Raw genomic sequence first — 15,726 nt, 5'->3', positions numbered from 1 at the left:
CCCTAGTTGATGCCAGCATAGGGTCCCCACTCCCTAGTTGATGCCAACATAGGGTCATCACTCCCTAGTTGATGCCAACATAGGGTCTCCACTCCCTAGTAGATGCCAACATAGGGTCTCCACTCCCTAGTTGATGATTTTCCAACATAGGGTCTCCAATCCCAAGTTGATTTTATCTTAGACATATGGTCTCCACTCCCTAGTCGCTTTTCCAACATAGGGTCACCACTCCCTAGTTGATGCCAACATAGGGTCTCCACTCCCTAGTTGATGCCAACATAACTTGATGCCAACATAGGGTCACCACTCCCTAGTTGATTCCAACATAGGGTCTCCACTCCCTAGTTGATGCCAACATAAGGGTCTCCACTCCCTAGTTGATGCCAATATAACTTGATGCCAACATAGGGTCACCACTCCCTAGTTGATGACAACATAGGGTCCCCATTCCCTAGTTGATGCCAACATAACTTGATGCCAGCATAAGGTCACCACTCCCTAGTTGATGCCAACATAGGGTCTCCACTCCCTAGTTGATGCCAACATAGGGTCAGCACTCCCTAGTTGATGATTTTCCAACATAGGGTCTCCAATCCCTAGTTGATGATTTTCCAACATAGGGTCTCCAATCCCAAGTTGATTTTATTTTAGACATAGGTTCTCCATTTCCTAGTCGCATTTCCAACATAGGGTCTCCACTGCCTAATTGAGTTCATTCTAGACATAGGGTCAACACTCCCTAGTCTCTTTTTCCAGGATACACCATTCCCGCCCTTTTATTGCTTTCAATAATGAAGTAGTATAGAGTTTTGTTACGATAACTCACAAAGTTTTCCTAGTGAAAACTGGGGCAGAAAATTTTGTTCGTCTGTTTTGATGCTTGATCAGGTTATACCTCGAGGCACAGGGTTCGAGACAACCAAAAGAAGAAGTCTCAATTCAGGATAAAGAAAAAGAAGAAAAAGAAAAAGAAGTGAACTCAAGTGAAGAAGCGGAGAAAAGATGTGGACTGCTCAAGACATAATTGAAGTCACAAGCTTTGCATGTACCGTCTTGATCCGAAAAAGACGAAGAAAGATTGAACCAGCACCTGCAGCTAACAAGTATCAAGATTCAGATCAGAGTCTGCATGAAGAACCAGCCAAGACTCAAGATCAAGCTTCAGAAGATTTATAGATAGGAATCTTGTAACTCGTAGCTGATAGGCTTAGTTTAGTTTTTCATTTTGATTTTGGTGTAATAAGGATCTCAACAAGCAGTAACAGCAGCAACAGCAGCAACAGCAGTGAAATCACAGTTTTCTGGTAGTCCCAGCTACCAAAATTTCCAGAACTACACCGACCTCATTCCATTATAGCAAGGATATGTAGGCAACCCCCGAAGCAAGGTTTGGTCGAACTTTTTCGAAAAATGCTTCCCGTAGAGTATTAAACGGGCAAAAATTGTTCATAATTGCTCACTTTATCTTTGTCCGAAAACTCTTCATGTTTCCGAGCAAAGAGGGCAGCTGTGAGCACATACTTTTTGCCCCATATAGGAAATTACTCTTAAAAATAATCCGAAAATAATTTTAATGGTTTTTCTAAAATTTAGGAGTTTTTCTTTATTTGGTTTTTCATTTATTCGCATTGTTTAGGCATTCTAGGAATATCGTAAATCATAAAAATCATAAAAAATGTTCAAATCTTAATTTCATAGAATTTTAGGCTTTAAATTGCATTTTAGGATTTAATTACATTGTTAAATGCATCTTTTAAATAACTAAAAATCAAAAAAACATTTCTTAGGTTAGTTAGTTAATTAGGTCATTTGTCAATCATTAGGTAAAATATATAAATTAGTTTAGCCACAAATTGGATTTAATTAAAATTTGAGTCCAAAGTGGCTGATTTTTGCAAAAGCCTAGTAAAGAAAAGAGTAGCTCTTTAGAGTAAAAATTGCACGGGGCGCCCTATTTGATCGCCCCCATTTAACCTATACCCATTTTTTTTAAATAGTTTTAACTTGTACCTACTTTTAAAACAACTTCAACCCCCTTTCTCCTCCTCAAAGTTATATCCGCCCTCAATCCGATAGGCCACTCCTTTTTTAAGGAGCTGATTGTGGAAATGTTCCAGTAATTGACATGGGCTGTGGAGATAGAAACCTTTTAGTTCATCAACAGGAGAACTATCTATCTCTATGAATACAGCTTGCATGTTGCCATAGATTTCAGAGTTGCTTGCTTTTCTTCTGATACTCTCTTTTGCACTTTCAACCATCTTCTTCCTAATCAACTGGTTGGAAATACATGAAGTGTTTAGCGTTCAATGTAGCAGCACTAGAGACAACATAATAAGTATCTTAACAGTCATCGACAAATTTAATCATATTTACCTGTTTCCGAAGAATGGCCAAACTTTTAGTATGCATAGGGGATTATGGAAGGACACCATTTGAAGGAGGCAATCCAATCAAACCAAATTGACATCGAATCATATGGAAAGTCAGTTAAAACTTCAACTCTAAGAAGGCTGAAGTTCGCCAGTTACAAACAAAAACTTCAGCTCTAGAGCTGAAGTTCACCAGTTACAAACAAAAACTTCAGCACTAGAGTTGAAGTTCGCCAGTTACAAAAAAAAGAAAAACTTCAGCTCTAGAGCTGAAGTTCGACAGTTACAAAACAAAAATTTCATCTCTAGAGCTGAAGTTTGCCATTTACAAAAAAAAAACTTCAGCTCTAGAGCTGAAGTTCGCCAGTTACAAAAACAAAAACTTCAGCTCTAGAGCTGAACTTCGCCAGTTACAAAACAAAAACTTCAACTCTAGAGCTGAAGTTCGCCAGTTACAAAAACAAAAACTTCAGCAATTACAAACAAAAACTTCAGCAAATAGAGAACAAAACTTCATCTACTATGCTTAGTTCAGCAATTACAAACAAAAACTTCAGCACACTTGCTACTTCAGTCCAGTCTAATAGAATACTGAAGTTTTGCGTGATTGCCTTTGCTATTTCAGCCCTGTATGCTGAAGTTACGCGAAAAAGTGGGTACGCTTGCAATTTTTTTTGCAAAGCGGGCACAAGTTAAAACTTGACCCAAAAAGCGGGTATAGATGCAAATTGTGATGACCCGGCCCGTCGTCACGTGAGTTACCACCCCGTTTCACCCATATTATGTTTCTCTATGCTTCATTATCGGTATTTTAGGTGATCGAGTTGAATTGGAATGGTTTTAGATGGAAATGAGACACTTAGTCTCTTTAAGGAAAGCTTGTTTTGGGAAAGTCAACCGGAAGTTGACTATTGAGATAGAGGGCTCGAATGTGATTTCCGGTGATTCGGTTAGCTTTGAGGGATGATTTGTGACTTAAGAGCATGATCGGAAGTGATTTTGGAGGTCCGGTGTGGAATTAGGCTTGAAATGGCGAAGTTAGTATTTTGGCGAATTCCGGTTGGTGGGTGAGATTTTGATCCGAGGGTCGGAATGGAATTTCGAGAGTTGCAGTAGTTCCGTTAGGTGATTTTGGATGTGTGTGCAAAATTTCAGGTCATTCGGAGATGTTTTGGTTGGGTTTTTGATCGAATGCGTATTTCGGAAGTTTTTAAGAAACTTAGGCTTGAATCCGATGTGATTTAATGATTTTAGCGTTGTTTGATGTGTTCTGAGGATGGGAACAAGTTTGAATGGGGTTAAGATGTGTTGGTGTTTTTGGTTGAGGTCCCGGGGGCCTCGGGGTGATTTCGGGTGGTTAAACGGAAGAAATTGAAGTTGGAAATTGCAGGTTCTTGGTTGCAGCAGGTATTTCCGCGTCTGCGGAAAGGAGACCGTAGATGCGGTTGCGCGGAAGCGGAGAAGGCATCACAGGTGCGGAAGAGGGTGAGGCTGAGCAGTTTCCGCAGAAGCGGAAAGGTATTCGCAAAAGCGGATCCGCATGAGCGGAAAAGTCACCGCAAAAGCGGTTTGGGCCTGGGGGTGAAGTTTCGCAGAAGCGGGAATATGAGTCGCAGAAGCGGCCTCTGAGATTTAATGAGATTCCGCTTAAGCGGACAAGGACCGCAGAAGCGGTCACGCGGAAGCGGGCGTGGGGACCGCAGAAGCGGAAACCCCTGAAGGCCAGTAGGAGTTTAATATCATTTTTCATCCGCGAGGGTTATGTATTTTCCTCCATTGTTGAGCAAGCTTGAGAGCTTTTGACGGGGTTTTAGAGTGTTTTGATTGGGAATCGATTGGAGGTAAGTCCTATGGCCTAGAAACATCCCATTTTTTGAAGAATCAACCCTTAATTCCTGGAAAAATTGGGTAAAAATTGGAAAGAAACTAAAGGGCTTGGTTTTGAATGAAAAATTGGGATTTGAGGGGGCCATTTGGCTCCCGATTTTGGGTAAATTTGATATGTTATAGACTCGTAGCGAAGACGGGGAATCCGGAGATTTGAATTTTGTACTTTTTGAGAAGTGGGCCCAGGGCTCGGGTGTTTGCCAAACTTCATGATTTTCGACGTTTTTCGAGTAATTTTCGATGGGTTATTTTCTTTGGCCTATTGTAATGTATTTCCTTATGTTTGACCCAAGATAAGACGCTGCAGAGGAGGTCGATTCGAGGAAAAGGGCTTGGCGAGCTAGACTTTTTTGGCCGGCTAGGAGGTGAGTAATAATTTTAAATGACGTTCCTGAGGTTTGAAACCCCGGATTTGCACAACTTAGGTGCCGTGTTGAGATGAGACACGCGTTCAATGGCGAGCGCGGTCATTTTACTAGTTGGGGATTGTGACCTTGCTCCAATCCGGAGGATATTTTACCAACGTATTAACTATGACTTGATGTTTAACACTGTGATTTGGGCTATTTGCCATATTTGGGGCTTCATTGCTGACTTATTAACTCCTTATGAAACTATCATCAACTGTTTTCCTCACTACTTGAAATATTATTTTGAACTCAGTCCATGTGATTTAACACTCTGTTTCATTACTTCAGCTATATTTACAGTACAAACTTAGAGTTTTAACTGATATTTGGACTGTTTGTTTGAGCTGAGTATTATTGTTTTGCTGGATGCCCGAGACGGGTTTTTGACCTATTTTGGAACTGATTGAGGCCGAGGGCCTTATGTGAAGGGCATGATGAGTGATGTGAGGAGGCCTTTCAGGCCCTCGAGTGTCATTGTGAGCCAAGGCTTTCAGCCTCGTATTGATATTTGTTCAGGCTTTCAGGTTGTTGATAGCGCTTGGGCTGTAAGGAGCCCCCTCCAGGAGTTCTGCACACCCACAGTGAGCGCGGGTACCACATCTAGAAGCGGTTAACATTTTTAAGACAGTGGAACAATGACATTGTTTTATGCGTGTGTTTTGGTCAGGTAACAATGACTGACCAATCAGGTAACAATGGCTGATCAGTGGTAACAATTGCACTATAATACGCGTTTTGGTCAAGTAACAATGGCTGACCGGTCAGGTAACAATGACAGACCAGGAACAAAAGTCATGCCCGAGGGGCAGTGTTCTGGGCCTTTCTTACTGGTTGAGCATAATTGATTTAATTGTTTTCAAAGAGAATTTCTTGCTATATTTCACTGATTTTACTGTTTTATCTGGTTTTACTGCTTGAGATAGCACTACTTGTGCCTTTACGGGATTTTATGTTCTCAGTCGTTATTTATTTTTTTTATTACTCACTGGGTCGGATTACTCACATTACTCCCTGCACCATGTGTGCAGATACAGGCATAGCTGAGTTCGTTCCTGAGTGCTGATTCCTTCCAGACCAGGCAGACCCGGAGAGACGAGGTAGCTGTCGACGTCCACAGCTCTGTTTCTTCTTTATCATCAGTATTTCATTTATCTTCGGACTATGTTCTTAGACACAGACTTGTAGTATTTCATTTAAACTCTGTAGTAGCTCATGACTTGTGACACCACGATCATCGGGCTGAGTTTGGGATGGTTTTTCCCCATTATGTTACGTTTTATTTCCGCACTTATGACTATTCAGTAACTATGATTTAGACCTGTTTATGCTAAGAAATTGTTAAAAGAAGTGTTAATGTTCTGTTAGCTGGCCTTGTCTTCACGAGAGGCGCCATCACGATCGAGTTGGGAATTGGGTCGTGACAAGTTGGTATCAGAGCCTAGGTTACTAGGTCTCACGAGTCATGAGCAGGTTTAGTAGAGTCTCGCGAATCGGTACGGAGACGTCTGTATTTATCCTCGAGAGGTTGCGGAACCTTTAGGAAAACTTCACATTCTTGAAATTCTCGTCGTGCGAATTTGTTGAATCCAAGAACTAAACTTCTGTGTTCTACTCTCTCGCAGATGGAGAGGACCCGCGCTACAGGACGAGGCGGACGACCACCGGTACCACCTGCTGAGGGCACTAGAGGTCGTGGACGCGGTCGTGGTTGTGGTAGGGGCAGAGCCGCGAGGGCAGCACCTGTTGCTCCACCAGTTGCTCCGGCTCAGGATCAGGCCCCAGCTGCAGACATTCCACAGCACCTGTTCAGGCAGTGCCTATTGTGATTCCGGGTCTCCAGGAGACCTTAGCTCAGATACTATCAGTTTGCACCGGCTTAGCTCAGGTGGTTTCAGCCACTAGTACAGCAGCTACTTCTCAGGCAGGGGGAGGCAGTCAGACACCCGCTGCTTGCACACAGGAGCAGGTGGTGCAGGGTTTACAGACACCGGGAGCATCTCCAGATCAGCCAGTTGTACCAGTTCAGGATTTTGTGGTTCCAGCTATGCCAGACGATGAGCAGCGTCGTCTCGAGAGGTTCAGTAGGCTTCAGCCTCCAGTTTTCAGTGGTGCTCAGGGCGAGGATGCCCAGGGATTTCTTGACAAGTGTCAGCGCATGCTTCGGACGGCAGGGATTTTGGAGTCCAGCAGAGTAGCATTCACCGCATTTCAGTTCACTGGGGCTGCCTTCACATGGTGGGAGGCATATGAGCGGCGTAGGCCGGCAGGTGCAGCGCTTTTGTCATGGCAGGAGTTCTCCACCATCTTCCTGGAGAAGTGGGTACCACAGTCTCAGAGAGAGGATCTGCGTAGGCAGTTCGAGTGGCTTCGGCAGGGGGACATGACTGTGACCCAGTGTGAGGCGAGGTTTTTTGAGTTAGCCCGTCATGCCTCCTGGATAGTTCCAACCGATAGAGAGAGGATCAAAAGGTTTGTAGATGGACTTAACTATCACCTTCGTGTTCTGATGACTTGAGAGAGAGTTCTGGGTATTTCCTTTGAGGATGCAGTTGATATTGCTCGTGATATTGAGACGGCTCACCGTCCGGACAGAGAGGAGAGGGAGGCCAAGAGGCCTCGAGGTTCTGGTAGCTTCAGTGGTGCTCCGTCTAGGGGTCAGTTCCAGCAGAGCAGAGGTCATTCATTCAGGCCTCCTCAGTCAGCTCGCTCTGAGTATCATGGGTCATCTTCCGGCCGGGGTCATCAGGGTTATCAGCAGAGCCATCCATCTCTCAGCGCTCTTCCAGCTCAGGGTTCATCACGAGCTCCATCTGTTCAGGGTTCCTCCAGACCGAGTGCATCAGCCAGTCACTTTGATGTGCGGGGTTCCCTTCAGTCCCATTCTCCAGCACCCGGGAGCTGTTATGAGTGCGGGGAGGTTGGGCACATGTGGAGGCATTGTCCTCGGCGCCGTGGTAGTCAGTCTCAGCAGAGGGGTCAGCCCTCGTCTTCTGGCCCATCTTCTTCAGCACCCGCCCCGCCAGCTAGGGGTGAGGGTCAGGCAGCTAGGGGCCGCCCCAGAGGGGGAGGCCGATCGGGTGGTCAGGCTCGCTTCTATGCTCTTCAGGGCCGGTCAGATGCTATTGCTTCGGATGCTGTTATCACAGGTATTATCTCAGTCTGCCACAGGGATGCCTCTGTTTTGTTTGATCCTGGATCTACCTATTCCTATGTATCTTCATATTTTGCTCATCACCTGGGAACTACCCGATGGTGTCTTGCTTCGCCTGTTCATGTATCTACCCCGGTGGGTGATACTATTATTGTGGATCATGTATATCGATCTTGTCTGGTGACTATTGGGGGTCTGGAGACCCGAGTCGACTTGTTGTTGTTAGGCATGGTAGATTTTGATGTTATTCTAGGTATGGAATGGCTATCTCCGTACCATGTTATTCTGGACTGTCATGCCAAGATAGTTACGTTGGCTATTCCGGGTGTTCCGAGGATTGAGTGGCGTGGTATGACTGACTATGTTCCCAGCAGGGTGATTTCCTTCCTAAAGGCACAGCGGATGGTTGGGAAGGGTTGTCTATCGTATTTGGCTTTTGTGAGAGATGTTGGAGCTGAGACTCCTAGTCTTGATTCTGTCCCCGTTGTGAGGGATTTTCCAGATGTGTTTCCAGCAAACCTGTCGGGCATGCCACCGGACAGGGACATTGATTTCGGTATTGATCTCGTGCCGGGCACTCAGCCCATCTCTATTCCTCCCTATCATATGGCACCAACAGAGTTAAAGGAGTTGAAGGAGCAGCTTCAGGAACTCCTAGATAAGGGGTTTATTCGTCCTAGTGTGTCACCGTGGGGTGCACCGGTCCTATTTGTGAAGAAGAAGGATGGCACAATGAGAATGTGCATTGACTACAGGCAACTGAACAAAGTGACAGTGAAGAACAAGTATCCACTACCGCGCATTGATGATTTGTTTGACCAGCTCCTCCAGGGGGAAAGGGTATTCTCTAAGATTGATCTCCGTCCAGGCTACAACCAGCTGAAGATCAGGGATTCAGATATTGTGAAGACTGCCTTCAGGACTAGATATGGGCATTATGAGTTTTTGGTTATGTCTTTTGGGCTGACTAATGCCCCAGCCGCGTTCATGCACTTGATGAACAATGTATTTCGGCCATATCTGGATTAATTCGTGATTGTTTTTATTGATGATATATTGGTGTACTCGCGTAGCCAGGAGGAGCACGCTCAGCACTTGAGGGTGGTATTACAGAGATTGAGGGAGGAGAAGCTTTATGCTAAATTCTCCAAGTGTGAGTTCTGGCTTGGTTCTGTGGCGTTCCTGGGGCACGTGGTGTCCAGTGATGGCATTCAGGTTGATCCGAAGAAGATAGAGGCAGTGCAGAGTTGGCCTAGACCGACATCAGCCATAGAGATCCGTAGTATCCTTGGGTTGACAGGGTACTATCGCCAGTTTGTTCAGGGGTTTTCTTCTATTGCATCTCCCTTGACCAAGTTGACTCAGAAGGGTGCTCCATTTGTGTGGTCTGATGAGTGCGAGGAGAGCTTTCAAAAGCTCAAGACAGCTTTGACCACGGCTCCAGTGTTGGTATTGCCATCAGCTTCAGGTTCTTACACTGTGTATTGTGATGCTTCGAGAGTTGGGATCGGGTGTGTGTTGATGCAGGAGGGTAGAGTTATTGCATATGCTTCTCGTCAGTTGAAGCCCCATGAGAAGAACTACCCTGCACTTGATTTGGAGTTGGCTGCTATAGTTCATGCTTTGAAGATTTGGAGGCACTACCTATATGGCGTGTCTTCTGAGGTGTATACTGATCATCGCAGCCTTCAGCATTTGTTCAAACAGAAGGATCTTAATTTGAGGCAGCGGAGGTGGCTTGAGTTACTCAAGGACTATGATATTACCATTTTGTATCACCCGGGGAAGGCCAATATGGTGGCTGATGCTTTGAGCCGGAAGGCGGTTAGTATGGGTAGTTTGGCGTACATTCTAGTTGGGGAGAGGCCCTTTGCAGTTGATGTCCAGGCTTTGGCCAATCGGATGGTGAGGTTAGACATTTCGGAGCCTAGTCGGGTGTTGGCTTGTGTTGTTTCTCGGTCTTCCTTGTATGACCGCATCAAAGAGCGCCAGTATGATGATCCGCATTTGCTTGTCCTTAAGGACAAGGTTCAGCAAGATGATGCTAGAGATGTGACTATTGATAGTGATGGCGTGTTGAGGATGCAGGGCCGGATTTGTGTGCCCAATGTGGATGGGCTTCGGGAGTTGATATTAGAGGAGGCCCACAGTTCGCGGTATTCCATCCATCCGGGTGCTGCGAAGATGTACCAGGACTTGAGGCAGCACTATTGGTGGAGGAGGATGAAGAAGGATATTGTGGGTTATGTAGCTCGATGTCTCAACTGTCAGCAGGTCAAGTATGAGCATCAGAGACCGGGTGGTGTACTTCAGCGGATGGATATTCCAGAGTGGAAGTGGGAGAGGATTACTATGGATTTTGTGAGCGGTCTCCCTCGTACCTCGAGGAAGTATGATTCGATTTGGGTGATTGTGGATCGGCTGACCAAGTCCGCGCACTTCATTCCGGTGTGTACTACCTATTCTTCAGAGGCGCTGGCAGAGATTTTCATCCGGGAGATTGTTCGGTTGCATGGGGTCCCAGTTTCTATTATCTCGGATAGAGGTACTCAGTTTACTTCCCAGTTTTGGAGGACTTTTCAGCGGGAGCTGGGTACACAGGTAGAGTTGAGCACAGCATTTCATCCTCAGACGGACGGGCAATCCGAGCGCACTATTCAGATATTGGAGGACATGTTGCGTGCTTGTGTTATTGATTTTGGAGGTTCTTGGGCTGAGTTCTTGTCGCTTGCAGAGTTTGCTTACAACAACAGCTACCAGTCCAGTATTCAGATGGCACCGTACGAGGCCTTATATGGGAGACGGTGTAGATCTCCGGTCGGTTGGTTTGAGCCCGGCGAGGCTAGACTATTAGGGACAGAGTTGGTCCAGGATGCCTTGGAGAAGGTAAAAGTGATCCAGGAGAGACTTCGTACCGCTCAGTCGCGTCAGAAGAGTTATGCGGACGGGAAGGTGCGAGATGTATCTTATATGGTGGGCGAGAAGGTCTTGTTGAAGGTTTCGCCCATGAAGGGCGTTATGAGATTTGGAAAGAAAGGGAAGTTGAGTCCGCGTTTCATTGGGCCTTTTGAGATACTTAGGAGGATTGGGGAGGTGGCCTATATGCTTGCTTTGCCACCCAGCTTGTCGGGGGTTCATCCGGTATTCCATGTGTTTATGCTCCGGAAGTATGTTGGGGACCCGTCCCATGTTTTGGACTTCAGCACAGTTCAATTGGATGATGATTTGACATATGATGTGGAGCCAGTGGCTATTTTGGGTCGTCAGGTTCGAAAGTTGAGATCAAAGGATATAGCTTCAGTGAAGGTGCAGTGGAGAGGTCGGCCCGTGGAGGAGGCTACTTGGGAGACCGAGCGGGAGATGCGGAGCAGATATCCTCACTTGTTTGAGACTCCAGGTATGTTTCTTGACCCGCTCGAGGACGAGCGTTTGTTTTAGTTGGGGAGGATGTGACGACCCGGCCCGTCATCACGTGAGTTACCGGCCCGTTTCCCCCACATTATGCTTCTCTATGCTTCATTATCGGTATTTGAGGTGATCGAGTTGAATTGGATTGGTTTTATATGGAAATGAGGCACTTAGTCTCTTTAAGGAAAGCTTGTTTTGGAAAAGTCAACCGGAAGTTGAATATTGAGTTAGAGGGCTCGTATGTCATTTCCGGTGATTCGGTTAGCTTCGGGGGATGATTTGTGACTTAAGAGCGTGATCGGAAGTGATTTTGGAGGTCCGGTGTGGAATTAGGCTTGAATTGGCGAAGTTAGTATTTTGGCAATTCCGGTTGGTGGGTGAGATTTTGATTCGGGGGTCGGAATGGAATTCCGAGAGTTGCAGTAGTTCCGTTAGGTGATTTTGGATGTGTGTGCCAAATTGCAGGTCATTCGGAGATGTTTTGGTTGGGTTTTTGATCGAATGCGTATTTCGGAAGTTTTTAAGAAACTTAGGCTTGAATCCGATGCGATTTAATGGTTTTTTGTGTTGTTTGATGTGTTCTGAGGATGGGAGCAAGTTTGAATGGGGTTTTAGGATGTGTTGGTGTTTTTGGTTGAGGTCCCGGGGGCCTCGGGGTGATTTCGGGTGGTTAAACGGAAGAAATTGAAGTTGGAAATTGCAGGTTCTTGGTTGCAGCAGGTATTTCCGCATCTGCGGAAAGGAGACCGCAGATGCGGCTGCGCGGAAGCGGAGAAGGCATCGCAGGTGTGGAAGAGGGTGAGGCTGGGCAGTTTCCGCAGAAGCGGAAAGGTGTTCGCAAAAGCGGGAATATGAGTCGCAGAAGCGGCCTCTGAGATTTAATGAGATTCCACTTAAGCGGAAAAGGACCGCAGAAGCGGTCACGCGGAAGCGGGCGTGGGGACCGCAGAAGCGGAAACCCCTGAAGGCCAGTAGGAGTTTAATATCATTTTTTTCATCCGCGAGGGTTATGTATTTTCCTCCATTGTTGAGCAAGCTTGAAAGCTTTTGACGGGGTTTTAGAGAGTTTTGACTAGGAATCGATTGGAGGTAAGTCCTATGGCCTAGAAGCATCATTTTATTGAAGAATCAACCTTTAATTCTTGGAAAAATTGGGTAAAAGTTGGAAGAACTAGGGCTTGGTTTTTGAAATGAAAATTTGGGATTTGAGGGGGCATTTGGGCTCCGATTTTGGTAAATTTGATATGTATAGACTCGTGGCGAGACGAGGAATCCGGAGATGTGAATTTTGTAATTTTTCGAGAAGTGGGCCCAGGGCTCGAGTTTTGCCAACTTCATGATTTTCGACGTTTTTCGAGTATTTTCGATTGGGTTATGTTTCTTTAGCCTATTGTAATGTATTCCTTATGGTTTTGATCAGATTCGACGCGCGAGGAGGTTGATTCGAGGGGGAAGTTGGTTTTGATCAGATTCGACGCGCGAGGAGGTTGATTCGAGGGGGAAGCGCTTGGCGAGCTAGACTTTTGGCCGGCTAGAGGTGAGTAATGATTTTAAATGACGTCCTGAGGGTTTGAAACCCCGGATTTGCACAACTTGGTGCTGTGTTGAGATGAGACACGCGTTCAATGGCGAGCGCGGGGTCATTTACTATTGGGGATTGTGACTTGGTCCAATCCGGAGGATATTTTACCGCGTATTAACTATGACTTGTTGTTTTACACTGTGATTTGGGCTATTTGCCATATTTGGGGCATATTGCCGACTGTTTGAACTCCTTATGAACTATCATCACTGTTTTCCTCACTACTTGAAATATTATTTGAACTCAGTCCATGTAATTTACACTGTTTCATTAACTCAGCTATATTTTACTCAAACTTAGAGTTTTAACTTATATTTGGACTATTGTTTGAGCTGAGTATTATTGTTTTATTGATGCCCGAGGGGTTTTTGACTATTTTTGGACCGATTGAGGCCGAGGGCCGTATGTGAGGGCAAGATGAGTGATGTGAGGAGGCTTTCAGGCCTCGAGTGTATTGTGAGCAGGCTTTCAGGCCTCGTATTGATATTGTTCAGGCTTTCAGGCCTTGTTGATAGCGCTTGGGCTGTAGGAGCCCCTCCGGAGTCTGCACACCCACAGTGAGAGCGGGTACCCATCTAGAGCGGTTAACTTTTAGACAGTGGTAACAATGACACTGTTATGCGCGTTTTGGTCAGGTAACAATGACTGACCAATCAGGTAACAATGACTGATCGGTGGTAACAATGGCACTGTAATACGCATTTTGGTCAGGTAACAATGGCTGACCGGTCAGGTAACAATGACTGACCAGGAACAAAAATCATGCCCGAGGGGCAGTGTTCTGAGCATTTCTTACTGGTTGAGCATAATTGATTTAATTGTTTCAAAGAGAATTTCTTGCTATATTTCACTGGTTTTACTGCTTTATCTGGTTTTACTGCTTGAGATAGCATTACTTGTGCCTTTACGGGATTTTTGTGTTCTCAGTCGTTATTTATTTTTATTACTCACTGGGTCGGAGTACTCACATTACTCACTGCACCATGTGTGCAGATACAGGCATAGCTGAGTTCGTTCCTGAGTGCTGATTCCTTCCAGACCAGGCGGGCCCGGAGAGACGAGGTAGCTGTCGGCGTCCACAGCTCCGTTTCTTCCTTATCATCAGTATTTCATTTATCTTCGGACTATGTTCTTAGACACAGACTTGTAGTATTTCATATAAACTCTGTAGTAGCTCATGACTTGTGACACCCCGATCATCGGGCTGAGTTTGGGATGGTTTTTCCCCGTTATGTTACGTTTTATTTCCGCACTTATGATTATTCAGTAACTATGATTTAGACCTGTTTATGCTAAGAAATTGTTAAAAGAAGTGTTAATGTACTGTTGGCTGGCCTTGTCTTCACGAGAGGCACCATCACGACCGGGTTGGGATTTGGGTCGCGACAAGTTGGTATCAGAGCCTAGGTTACTAGGTCTCACGAGTCATGAGCGGGTTTAGTAGAGTCTCGCGGATCGGTACAGAGACGTCCGTATTTATCCTCGAGAGGTTGCAGAACCTTTAGGAAAACTTCACATTCTTGAAATCCTTGTCGTGCGAATTTGTTGAATCCAAAAACTAAACTTCTGTGCTCTATTCTCTCGCAAATGGCGAGGACCCGCGCTTCAGGACGAGGCGGACGACCACCGGTACCACCTACTGAGGGCACTAGAGGCCGTGGACGTGGTCGTGGTCGTGGTAGGGGCAGAGCCGCGAGGGCAGCACCTGTTTCTCCACTAATTGCTCCGGCTCAGGATCAGGCCCCAGCTGCAGACATTCCAGCAGCACCTGTTCAGGCACCGGCAGTGCCCATTGTGATTCCGGGTCTCCAGGAGACCTTGGCTCAGATACTATCAGTTTGCACCGGCCTAGCTCAGGTGGTTTCAGCCACTACTGCAGCAGCTACTTCTCAGGCAGGGGGAGGCAGTCAGACCCCCGCTGCTCGCACACCGGAGCAGGTGGTGCAGGGTTTACAGACACTGGGAGCAGCTCCAGCTCAACCGGTTGTACCAGTTCAGGACTTTGTAGTTCCAGTCATGCCAGACGACGAGCAGCGTCGTCTCGAGAGGTTCAGTAGGCTTCAGCCTCCAGTTTTCAGTGGTGCTCAGGGCGAGGATGCCCAGGTATTTCTTGACAAGTGTCAGCGCATGCTTCGGACGACAGGGATTTGGAGTCCAGCGGAGTAGCATTCACCGCATTTCAGTTCACTGGGGCTGCCTTCACATGGTGGGAGGCATATGAGCGGCGTAGGCCGGCAGGTGCAGCGCCTTTGTCATGGCAGGAGTTCTCCACTATCTTCCTGGAGAAGTGGGTACCACAGTCTCAGAGGGAGGAGCTGCGTAGGCAGTTCGAGTGGCTTCGGCAGGGGGACATGACTGTGACCCAGTATGAGGCGAGGTTTTCTGAGTTAGCCCGTCATGCCTCCTGGATAGTTCCGATCGATAGAGAGAGGATCAAGAGGTTTGTAGATGGACTTAACTATCACCTTCGTGTTCTGATGACTCGAGAGAGAGTTCTAGGTATTTCCTTTGAGGATGCAGTTGATATTGCTCGTGATATTGAGACGGCTCGCCATCAGGACAGAGAGGAGAGGGAGGCCAAGAGGCCTCGAGGTTCTGGTAGCTTCAGTGGTGCTCCATCTAGGGGTCAGTTCCAGCAGAGCAGAGGTCGTTCATTCAGGCCTCCTCAGTCAGCTCGCTCTGAGTATCGTGGGTCATCTTCCGGCCGGGGTCATCAGGGTTATCAGCAGAGCCATCCATCTCTCAGCGCTCTTCCAGCTCAGGGTTCATCACGAGCTCCATCTGTTCAGGGTTCCTCCAGATCGAGTGCATCAGCCAGTCATTCTGATGTGCGGGGTTCCCTTCAGTCCCATTCTCCAGCACCCGGGAGCTGTTATGAGTGCGGAGAGGTTGGGCACATGTGGAGGCATTGTCCTC

General features: G+C 46.5%; 1 pseudogene; it reads left to right on the top strand.

The window, feature by feature from the left end:
- Positions 3,812-15,726, top strand: part of LOC109221652 — a 28,186-nt pseudogene continuing 16,271 nt past the window's right edge.

The sequence above is a fragment of the Nicotiana attenuata genome, chromosome 2 (genome assembly GCF_001879085.1).
Source record: "Nicotiana attenuata strain UT chromosome 2, NIATTr2, whole genome shotgun sequence".
In the NCBI taxonomy this organism is placed as follows: domain Eukaryota; kingdom Viridiplantae; phylum Streptophyta; class Magnoliopsida; order Solanales; family Solanaceae; genus Nicotiana; species Nicotiana attenuata.
The sequence above is the reverse complement of the archived record's forward strand: the minus strand, read 5'-3'. Positions and strand labels throughout refer to the sequence as shown.